Raw genomic sequence first — 12,023 nt, 5'->3', positions numbered from 1 at the left:
GAGTCCTGAAAGCTATACACCATTCATGGACTGACTGAGGAAGAGGCATAGATTCTCAAATGAAAATAGAAGGCTCTTAACACTGTAGAGTGGTTTAAAAAAAAAATCACTGACAATACCAATTGCTGGCAAGGATGTGAAGCAAAAGGGACTCTCACTCGTTGCTGGTGGTAGTGCAAATTGTACAGCCAAGACAATCTGGCAATTTCTTACAAAGCTAAACATAGTCTTACTGTTCAATCCAGGAATCACACTTCTAGGCAGTCACAACTGATTTAAAAACTTATATCCACACAAAAACCTGAATGTGAATGTCTATACCTTTGAGATCCCCCCAGTGTAGGGGATCAAGGAAGATTCTAGAAACAATATTTGAACTGAGAACTGAAGGCTGGTTAGGCACAAACTAGACAAAACAGGGTTGTGGGAAAAGAAGAGCATTCCAGGGAGGAGAAACTGTAAGAAGACCAAGTGTGGCTGGAGTGCAGAGAACAGGGAAGTGAGAGGCACAAGGGGAGCTGGAGAGACAGGCATGAGCAGAAAACATGGGGCTTGTGAACACTACTGAGGACTTCAGCCCTCCTCTCCTGGACACTGGGATGCCATTGTTTAGACAGGAGAGTGACCTAATCACATTTGCATGTTTAAAAGATCGTTCTGGCTCTAGAGGGAGTATGGAGCTGAGAGACTCTAGAGTGAATGAGAAGAGGCCATTGCAGATAGCTCCAGGCAACTAAGGAGAGTGTCATGACTAGGGAAGTACCAGGGCAGAGGAAGAGAAGCAGGGCACAAGAGATATTTAGGAAGTGAAAAAAATAAGATGTGATGATAGATTAGATGTTATGAATGAGGGGGAGGAGGTGACAAGGATGACTCCAAGGTCTTTGGCTCACTTAACTGGTGTGGGTGGTGGTGCCTTTCACTGAGCTAGTGACAGTGGGAAGAGGACCAGATTGGTGGCGGAAGAGTTCGGTTCTTGACATAATGGCTTTGGGGGGCCTGTGAGATGTCGAAGTGGACATGTTGATTTCTTTGCTTGAGAATGGCCCAACATGACTACTCCAATCCTTTCCAGATCTAGCACTCAATGACTGGCTTCCTAATTTCAAATTTTTGAGAGGGAGGTTGAATCTGATGGATCTTTGGCAAGCCAACAGATTGGCTCCCCTTTGGTCAGTTGGCTACCTTTCATCCAATCAGATATAGCTGGGAAAAAGTGAGGAATCACATGGTACAAACATGGCCACCTAGGGCTGTCCTTTCAGCAGAAGCTAAGGGAAGACCACAATTCCTAGAGAAAGGGGTTGCAGAGAGGGAAGCACCAGCAAATATATTGACCTCATCTTTAAAAGGGGGGTCAAACTAGGTAGCCTGTAAGGGCCCTCTAGCTCTTAAAGATTTGTGGGTCCAGTTCTAACTGTGAACAAAAAGGACTGAGGGACAGAAAGCTGCCCCCTGTGGGGAGCTCCATCTGGGCTCCAGAGTACCCTGAGAAATGCTCCACCATGAGCCTGGCACAGCACAGGGTTTCCTGCCTTTACCAGTGAGTAATCCTAGTTTTCAGCTCTCCTTGGAATGACTAACCTCTACCCTTGGCACAACAACAAAGAGAAAGCCCTTTCCTGGGCAGGAGAAATAACATGTGGCTTTCACCAGTGGCTGGAGCCTAGGGGTGACGTCAACTCAAACCTGCACTGAGCACCTTACCGTCTCTGGGTTCCACCCCACTCATCATTGCTGGTTCCCAGCGACTTGGAGTCATGGGCTAGCTGGCTTTCTCAGCTCTTCCCACCTGCGGCCCAGCCTAGTCAAGGGTGCTTACAGGGCCTACCCTGTCGTTCGGGAGTCTCAGCACCAGCTTAGCCTGGCCACCCAGACACCTGTGCTACAGCATCTGTCTGTTCCGGGGACTGAGCCCCCTGGGACCTCCTTGTTCACATACCTGGATTGCCGTACCGGTCCCCCCCGCCCCCTGCCCTGACCCCTGCTCGTCCAAGATGAAATACTCCAAAATGCTAATACTTGCTGCATTTCTGCCTTCCCCTTTCTACACAACCACCAGTCTGCATTCCTGCCTGTGAACTAGATTCATATAGGATTCATCTATAAAACGGGCAAAATGACAGTCCCCCCCCAAAGAGACAATGAATCCAAAAGCACTAGCCCTTCATATCTTAAAGTGTCATCCCCAGACCAGCAGCCTCTGTATCACCATCTGTAGAAATGAAAATTCTCAGCCTTACCTCAGACCCACTGGATCAGAAACTCTGGCTGTAGGGGCAGCAATCTGTGTTTCAATGAGCCCTCCAGGTGATTCTTTTACAAGCTCAAGCTTACAAAGCACTGTACTAAGCTAGGAACCTTGGTGGCGCTGGGGTTAAGAGCTTGGCTGCTAACCAAAAGGTCAGCATTTTGAATCCACCAGGTGCTCCTTGGAAACCCTATAGGGCAGTTCTAGTCTGTTCTAAAGGGTCGCTGTGAGTTGGAATCGACTCAACGGCAACGGATTTGGGTTTGGTTGGGTACTAAGCTAACTGCAGTGGGATATGAGATGTGAATTGAGTCTGGTCTACAGGTGAAAGCCCTCTTCCCAGCTCCATCAGTATCAGATCCTGTTTCCTTTTGATTGGTTATGTTGGTGTCCCAGGTCAATCAAATCAGAGGTCCCATGGACACTTATCTCTCAGTTTCTGAAAGACCATTGGTTGGTCTTTGTCCCCCTCGGTAGCTCAGAAAACCCCAAATTTTGACTGAGGCAATGCAAATAATTGGATAATTGGTGTCCAGAGCCAGATGAGACCTCCAGTACACACCTGTTCCAGGCAAAGCTTCTCAGGGTAAGGCAATGGTACTTTAGGCAAAAATTCTTTTTGCCTCCCCATTTTACAGACACTGGGTCTCAGAGAGGCCAAGGTGTCTCACCCAAAGTCATACAGCAAGAGTAGCAAAGCCAGCCCAGGACCCAGGCTTCCAAGCTGGCATTGTTTTCACCACTCCAGTGCTTCCAGAACTTTTATGGGCACATAAGCCCCTGGGATCTTGCTAAAATGCAGACTCTGATTCAGTAGGTCTGGGATGGGGCCTGAGACAGCATTTTTAACAGTAACCCAGGTGATGCTGAAGGTCTGAGGACCACATTCTGAGTAGCAGGACTCTATACCACGTGGCTTGCTACTCATCCCTCCCAGACTGATTTTCAACAAACTTCCAACCTGTGAAAGCTGGCCCTTGAAGAAAAGAAATGACTTCTTATCTGTGGTCCCCACTGAGGAACAAAAGTCACAAATAGAAAGCAGTGAGTTGATGGGGTTTGAAGAATTGCAAAATCTCCTTAGCTCTTTCCCCAGCCTCCACCTTCAGCCAATGCTGCTAGAAAATCTGTCCATTCTGGGCCTTTCCCTGAGTGGGAATCCATGGACACCCTCCAGACCCCAGCTTCCAACAGTCTCCCACCCCCAGTCCCCAAGTTGCTGTGGTCCCTGCAGTGAATCTCCCAGGCTGAGCATCACAGGCAACTTTCACCATGGCAACAGACAGTTCCTGTGTCTAGAACATTCATTGGAAGAGTGGGAGAGAAAGAGTTCTTCTTGACCTGACCCCTCCTGGGGGAACTCTGTGGACTGAGGAAAAGCCCCCCCACCTAAAACCCCAAGCAAAAAGGACCAATCCCCAAACAAATGAAAGCAACAATAAGTGACCTCAGAAAATTTGGGAAGCCTCTTTGAGGCTCTGGGAGGTGGAAATTGGGCTGGGTGTGACTACCAGTGAGAATAGAAGGAGTGAGATTAGGACTCTGGGCTCTGGACATTTCTTAAAGCAGCAGTTCTCAACTCTTGATAGAGGTCCACTTGGGGCTAATACACCTGGTGACAGGACATTAGGGCTTCAAAGACATCAATAATCAAACTAGCTCACTTGAGCAGCTTATTTGGGCATATCAAAACAAAACAATAAGCTAGGACACAGTAAGCAAACATAAAATAAATAAATACAATAACTTATTGGTGGCTTGGAGACAACAGTCAATATCAAATCATATAAAGATGCAGACCATGATGGCTTCAGCAGGCTCCAAAAACAAAGAATCAAGAAATCATCCAGATGAAGAGAACTCCCTGGAATTACCAGAGGTAGAATACAAAAGACTAATATATAGAACTCTTTAAGAGATCAGGCAAAATGCAGAACAAGCCAAGGAACACACAGACAAAGCTTTAGAGGAACTTAAGAAGATTAGACTCAACTATTTGGGTAAGAAGATTAGAGAAGAGCATAATGACAAATTGAATAGACTGCAAGAACCCACAGAGAGACACCAAACAGAAATTCAGAAGATCAGAATTAGACTACTTAATAGAAAGTCATAGGAGCAGAACTGAGGCAATGGAAGTCAGAATTAGTGAGATTGAAGATAAAGCACTTAACACCAACTTATTTGAGGAAAAATCAAATAAAAGAATTTAATAAATGAAGAAATCCTAAGAATTATGTGGGACTCTGTCAAGAGGAATAACCTACAAGTGATTGGAGTACCAGAACAGGAGAAATAATAGAAAATACAGAGAGAATTGTTGAAGATTTCTTGGCAGAAAACTTCCCTGGTATCGTGAAAGCTGAGAAGATATCTATCCAAGATGCTCATTGAACCCCTAACAAGGTAGATCGCAAAGGAAAGTCACCCAGACATATAATCAAACTTCCCAAAAACAGAGATAAAGAGGGAATTTTAAGAGCGGCTCAGGAATATATAGGGATAAATGAATATGTCACCCACAAAGGAGAGTCAATAAGAATAAGCTCTGACTACTCAGCAGAAACTGTGCAGTCAAGAAGTCAATGGGATGACACATATAAAGCCTCAAAGGAAAAAAATTGCCAACCAAGAATTATATATCCAGCAAAACTGTCTTTCAAATATGATGGTGAAATTAGGACATTTCCAGACAAATAGCAGTTTAGGGAATTTGCAAAAACCAAACCAAAATTACAAGAAATACTAAAGGGCGTCCTCCAATTAGAAAATCAGTAACATCAGATAACAACCCAAGACTAGAACACAGGACAGAGCAACCAGATATCAACCCAGATAGGAATATCACAAAAATAAATCAAAGCTAAAATGCTCAAAACAGGGAAACAGAGGCATCATTATATAAAAGATGACAACATTAAAACAAAAAAGAGGGACTAAAAAATGTAGTCACAGCTCTTTTATATGGAAAGGAAGTCAAGGCAATATAAAGAAATAAAAGATTGGTTTAAACTTAGAAAAATAGAGGTAAATATTAAGGTAACCACAAAGGAAACTAACAATCCCACACATCAAAATAAAAAAACAAGAAAAACATAAAGACTCGGCAAATACAAAGTCAACAATGAAAATGAGGAAAAGAAAATATATAAGGAAAAATGACTCAGCACAGAAAATTAAGTGGAAAAAAGAAAACTGTCAACAACACACACACAAAAAAATACATCAAAATTACAGCACTAAACTCATATCTATCAATAATTACGCCAAATATAAATGGACTAAATGCACAAATAAAGAGAGAATAGCAGAATGGATAAAAAAAACACAATCCGTCTATATGCTGCCTACAAGGGACACACCTTAGATTAAAGACACAAACAAACAAAAACTCAAAGGATAGAACAAAATTATCAAGCAAACAACAATCAAAAAAGAGCAGAAATATTAATTTCTGACAAAATAGACTTTACAGTAAAATCTACCACAAAGGATAAGGAAAGACACTACATAATTAAAGGGTCAATACACCAAGAAGACATAACCATAATATTTATGCGCCCAACAACAGGGCTCCAAAATACATTAAACAAACTCTAACAGCATTGAAAAGATAGACAGCAATAATAGTAGAAGAATTCAACACACCACTTTGGGTGAAGGACTGGACATCCAGAAAGAAGCTCAGTAAAGATGTGGAAGATCTAAATGCCACAATCAACCAACTTGACCTCATAGACAAATACAGAACACTCCACCCAACAGCAGCCGAGTATACTTTCTTTTCCATCTCACATGGAACATTCTCCAGAACAGACCACATATTAGGCCATTAAGCAAGCCTTCACAGAATCCAAAACATCGAAATGTTATGAAGCATCTTTTCTGACGATAAAGCCATAAAATCAGAAATAAATAACAGAAAAAGCAAGGAAAAAATCAAATACATGGAAACTGAACAACACCTTGCTCAAAAACTACTGGGTTACAGAAGATATTAAGAATGGAATAAAGAAATTCATAGAATCAAACAAGAATGAAAATACATCCTACCAGAACCTTTGGGACACAGCAGAAGCAGTGCTCAGAGGTCAATTTATAGCAATAAATGCACACATCCAGAAAGAAGAAAGGGCCAAAATCAAAGTGTTAACTCTACAACTCAAACAAATAGAGAGCAGCAGAAGAAACCCTCAGGCACCAGAAGAAAGCAAATAATCAAAATTAGAGCAGAATTAAATGAAATAGAGAATAGCAAAACAATTGAAAGAGTTAACAAGACTAAAAGCTGGTTCTTTGAAAAGATTAACAAAATCGATGAACCATTGACCAAACTGACAAAAGAAAAACCCTGGAGATGAAACAAATAACCCAAAGAAGAAATGACCTGGTAGATATCACAACAGACCCAACTGAAGTTGAAAGAATAACATAATACTATGAAAAACTGTTCTCTAACGAATTTGAAAACCTAGAGGAAACAGACAAATTTCGAGAACAAACTACCTAGCTAAACTAACACAAACATAGGTAGAACAACTAAATAAATCTATAACAAAAGAAGAGATTGAAAAGGTAATTCAAAAACTTTTAACAACAACAAAAAAAGCCCTAGCCCTGATGGCCTCACTGGAAAATTCTATCAAACTTTCAGAGAAGAGTTAACACCATTACTACTAAAGGTATTTCAGAGCATAGAGAAGGATGGAATACTCCCAAACTCATTCTATGAAGCCAGCATAATCCTGATACCAAAACCAGGTAAAGACATCACAAAAAAAGAAAATTACAGACCAATATCCCTCATGAACATAGACTCAAAAATCCTCAACAAAATTCTAGCCAATAGAATTCAACAACATATCAAAAAAATAATTCACCGTGACCAAGTGGGATTCATACCAGGTATGCAGGGATGGTTCAAAAACAATCAATGTAATCCATCACATAAATAAAAGGCAAGAACTACATGATCTTATCAATTGATGCCGAAAAGGCATTTGGCAAAGTCCAACACCCACTCATGATAAAAAACTCTCAGCAAAATAGAAATAGAAGGGAAATTCCTCAACATAATACAGGGCATTTATACAAAGCCAACAGCCAAACATCATCCTAAATGGAGAGAGTCTGAAAGCATTCCCCCGGAGAACCAGAACCAGACAAGGATGCCCTTTATCACTACTCTTACTCAACATTGTGCTGGCGGTCCTAGACAGAGCAATTAGGCTAGAAAAAGAAATAAAGGGCATCCAGATTGGCAAGGAAGAAGTAAAAGTATCTCTATTTGCATGTGATATGATCTTATACATAGAAAACCCTACAGAATCCACAAGAAAACTACTGGAACTAATAGATTTCAGCAAAGTGTCAGGATACAAGATAAGCATACAAAAATCAGTTGGATTCCTCTATACCAACAAGAAACATAGAAGAGGAAATCACTAAATCAATACCATTTACAATAACCCTCAAGAAGACAAAATACTTAGGAATAAATCTAACCAGAGATGTAAAAGATCTATACAAAGAAAACTACAAGACAATACTGCAAGAAATCAAAAGGAACCTACATAAGTGGAAAAACATACCTTGGTCATGGATAGGAAGACTCAACACTGTGAAAATGCCTGTTCTACCCAAAGCGATTTATAGATACAGTGCAATCCTGATCCAAACTCCAGTGGCATTTTTTAATGAGATGGAGAAACAAATCACCAACTTCCTATGGAAAGGGAAGAGGCCCTGGATAAATAGAGCATTACTGAAGAAGAAGAACAAAGTGGTAGGCCTCAAACTACCTGATTTTAGAACCTATTATACCACCACAGTAGTCAAAACAACCTGGTACTTGTACAACAATGGATAGATAGGCCAATGAAACAGATTTGAGAATCCAGATGTAAAGTCATCCACCTATGAGCAGCTGATATTTGACAAAGGCCCAAAGCCCATTAATTGGGGAAAAGACAGTCTCTTTAACAAATGATGCTGGCATAACTGGGATATCCATCTGCAAAAAAATAAAACAAGACCCATACCTCACACCATGCACAAAAACTAACTCAAAATGGATCAAAGACCTAAATATAAAATCTAAAACAATAAAGATCATGGAATTAAACATAAAGCATAAACAGTATATAAAACATTACTAACAATGCACAAACACCAGAAGAGAAAGTACATAACTTGGAGCTCCTAAAAATCAAACACACTCATCCAAAGACTTCACCAAAAGGGTAAAAAGACAACCTAAGGATTGGGAAAAATTTTTTAGCAGTAACAAATCCGATCAGTGTCTAATCTCTAAAATCTACAAGATACCAAAAAACCTCAACAACAAAAAGACAAATAACCCATTAAAAAATGGGCAAAAGATATGAACAGGCACTTCACCAAAGAAGACACTCAGGTGGCTAACAGATACATGAGGAAATACGATAATTAGCCATTAGAGAAATGCAAATCAAAACTATAATGAGATATCATCTCACCCCAACAAGGCTGGCATTAATCCAAAACACATAAAATAATAAATGTTGGAGAGGTTGTGGAGAGACTAGAACATTTATACATTGCTGGTGGGAATGTAAAATGGTGCAACAACTTTAGAAATTGATTTGGCACTTCCTCAAAAATCTAGAAATAGAAGTAGCGTACGATCCAGCAATCCCACTCCTTGGAATATATCCTAGAGAAATAAGAGCCTTCACAAGAACAGATATATGCACACCCATGTTCATTCCAGCACTATTTACAATAACAACGAGATGGAAACAACAGAGGTGCCCATCAAGGGATGAATGGATAAATAAATTATGGTATATTCATACAATAGAATAGTACCCAATCTGTGAAACATCTCATAACATTGATTAATCTGGAAGGCATCATGCTGAGTGAAGTTAGTCAGTCGCAAAAGAACAAATATTGTATAAGACCACTATCATAAGAGCTCAAGGAAAGGTTTGAACACAGGAGAAAACATTCTTTGAAGGTTATGAGGGTGGAGAGTGAGGGAGGGTCTATTCACTAACTAGATTGTAGACAAGAATGATTTTAGGTGAAGGGAAGGACAACACGCAATGCAGGGGAAGTCAGCACAACTGGACTAAACCAAAAGCTAAGAAGTTTTCTGAATGCAAACAAACACTTCAAGGGACAGAGTAGTGGTGGGGGGGTGGGGTGGTCTGGGGACCATGGTTTCAGGGAACATCTAGGTCAATTGGCATAACAAAGTTTGAGAAAATGTTCTGCATCCCTCTTTGGTGAGTGGCAGCTGGGGTCTTAAAAGCTAGCAAGGAGCCATCTAAGATGCATCAATTCGTCCCAAATCAGCTGGAGCAAAGAAGAATGAACAACACCAAAGACAAGAAAATATGAGCCTAAGAGACAGAAAGGGCCACATAAACCAGAGACTCCATCAGCCTGAGACCAGAAGAACTAGACGGTGCCTGGCTACCACCAATGACTGCCCTGACAGGGAACACAACAAAAAGTCCCTGATGGAGCAGGAGAAAAGTGGGGTGCAGACCTCAAATTCTAGTAAAAAGACCAGACTTAAGGGTCTGACTGAGACTGGAGGGACCTCAGAGGATGTGGCCCCCGGACTCTCTGTTAGTCTCAAACTAAAACCATTCCCAAAGCCAACTCTTCAGACAAAGATTAGACTGGACTATAAAACATAAAATGATACTGGTGAGGCGTGTACTTCTTAGCTCAAGTAGACACATGAGACTAAGTGGGCAGCTCCTGTCCAGAGGCCAGATGACAAGGCAGAGGGGGACAGGAGCTGGTTGAATGGACATGGGAAATACAGGGTGGAGAGGAGGAGTGTGCTGTCACATTACAGGGAGAGCAGCTAAGTTCACATAACAATGTGTGTATAAGTTTTTGTATGAGAAACTGACTTGAATTGTAAACTTTCAACTAAAGCACAATTAAATAAATAAATAAATATAGATAGATTTGACGAGTTGAGCACTAATGACCAAAGACCAGATGAGTTGTGAAATGACATCAAGGACATCATACATGAAGAAAGCAAGAGATCATTAAAAAGACAGGAAAGAAAGAAAAGACCAAAAGGAATGTCGGAAGAGACTCTGAAAGTTGTTCTTGAATGTAGAGTAGCTTAATCAAAAGGAAGAAATTATGAAGTAAAAGGGATGAACAAGATTTCAAAGGGCACCTTGAGAAGACAAAGTAAAGTATTATAATGACATGTGCAAAGACCTGGAGATAGAAAACCAGAAGGGAAGAACACGCTCAGCATTTTTCAAGCTGATAGAATTGAAGGAAAAAAACTCAAGCCTTGAGTTGCATCAGTGAAGGATTCTATGGGGAAAATATTAAACGACACAGGAAGGATCAAAAGAAGATTGAAGGAATACACAGAGTCACTGTACCAAAAACAATTAGTCGACGTTCAACCATTTCAGGAGGTGGCATATGATCAGGAACTGATGGTACTAAAGGAAGAGGTCTACACTGCACTGAAGGCATTGGCAAAAGACAAGGCTCCAGAAATTGGCAGAATATCAATTGAGATGTTTCAACAAATGGATGCAGCACTGGAAGTGCTCACTCGTGTATGCCAAGAAATTTGGAAGACAGCTCCCTGGCCAACCAACTGGAAGAGATCCATACTTATGCCTATTCCAAAGAAAGGTGATTAAACCCAATGCAGAAATTATCGAACAATATCATTAATATTACATGCAAGTAAAATTTTGCTAAAAATCATTCAAAACCAGCTGCAGCAGTACATCAATAGATCTTTGCTGACCTCAGATGGATCCTGGCTGAAAGCAGAGAATACCAGAAAGATGTTTACCTGTGTTTTATTGACTCTGCAAAGGCATTTGACTGTGTGGATTATAACAAATTATGGGTAACATTGCAAAAAATGGAAATTTCAGAACACTTAATTGTGCTCATGAGGAACTTGTACTCAAACCAAGAGGCAGTCATTCGAACAAAACAAGAGGATACTGGGTAGTTTAAAGTCCGGAAAGGTGTGCATCATGGTTATACCCTTTCACCATACTTTTTCAATCTGTATGCTGAGCAAATAATCCGAGAAGCTGGACTATATGAAGAAGAACAGACATCAGTATAGGGAGAAGACTCATTAACAACCTGTGTTATGCAGAGGACACAACCTTGCTTGCTGAAAGTGAAGAGGACTTGAAGCATATACTGATGAAGATCAAATACTACAGCCTCTAATATGGATTACGCTTCAGCATAAAGAAAACAAAAATCCTCACAACCGGACCAATGAGTAACATCATGATAAAAGGAGAAATGATTGAAATTGTCAAGGATTTCATTTTACTTGGATCCACAATCTACAGCCATGGAAGCAGCAGTCAAGAAACCAAATGAAGTGTTGCATTCAGCAAATCTGCCACAAAAGATCTCTTTAAAGCGTTTAAAAGCAAAGATGTCCCCTTGAAGACTAAGGTGTTTTCAAATGCCTCATATGCATGCGAAAGTTGGACAATGAATAAGGAAGACGGAAGAATTGATGCCTTTGAAATATGGTGTTGGAGAAGAATATTGAATATATCATGGGCTGCCAAAAGAATGAACAGATATGTCTTAGAAGAAGTACAGCCAGAATGCTCATTAGAAGCAAGGATGGCAAGACTTCGTCTCACTTACTTTGAACATGTTCTCAGAAGGGATCAGTCCCTGGAGAAGGACATCAAGCTTGGTAAAGTAGAGAGTCAGCACAAAAGAGGAAGGCCCTCAACAAGATGGA

Source organism: Elephas maximus, chromosome 19, assembly GCF_024166365.1.
Source record: "Elephas maximus indicus isolate mEleMax1 chromosome 19, mEleMax1 primary haplotype, whole genome shotgun sequence".
Taxonomy (NCBI): domain Eukaryota; kingdom Metazoa; phylum Chordata; class Mammalia; order Proboscidea; family Elephantidae; genus Elephas; species Elephas maximus.
Note: the sequence above shows the minus strand (reverse complement) of the source record.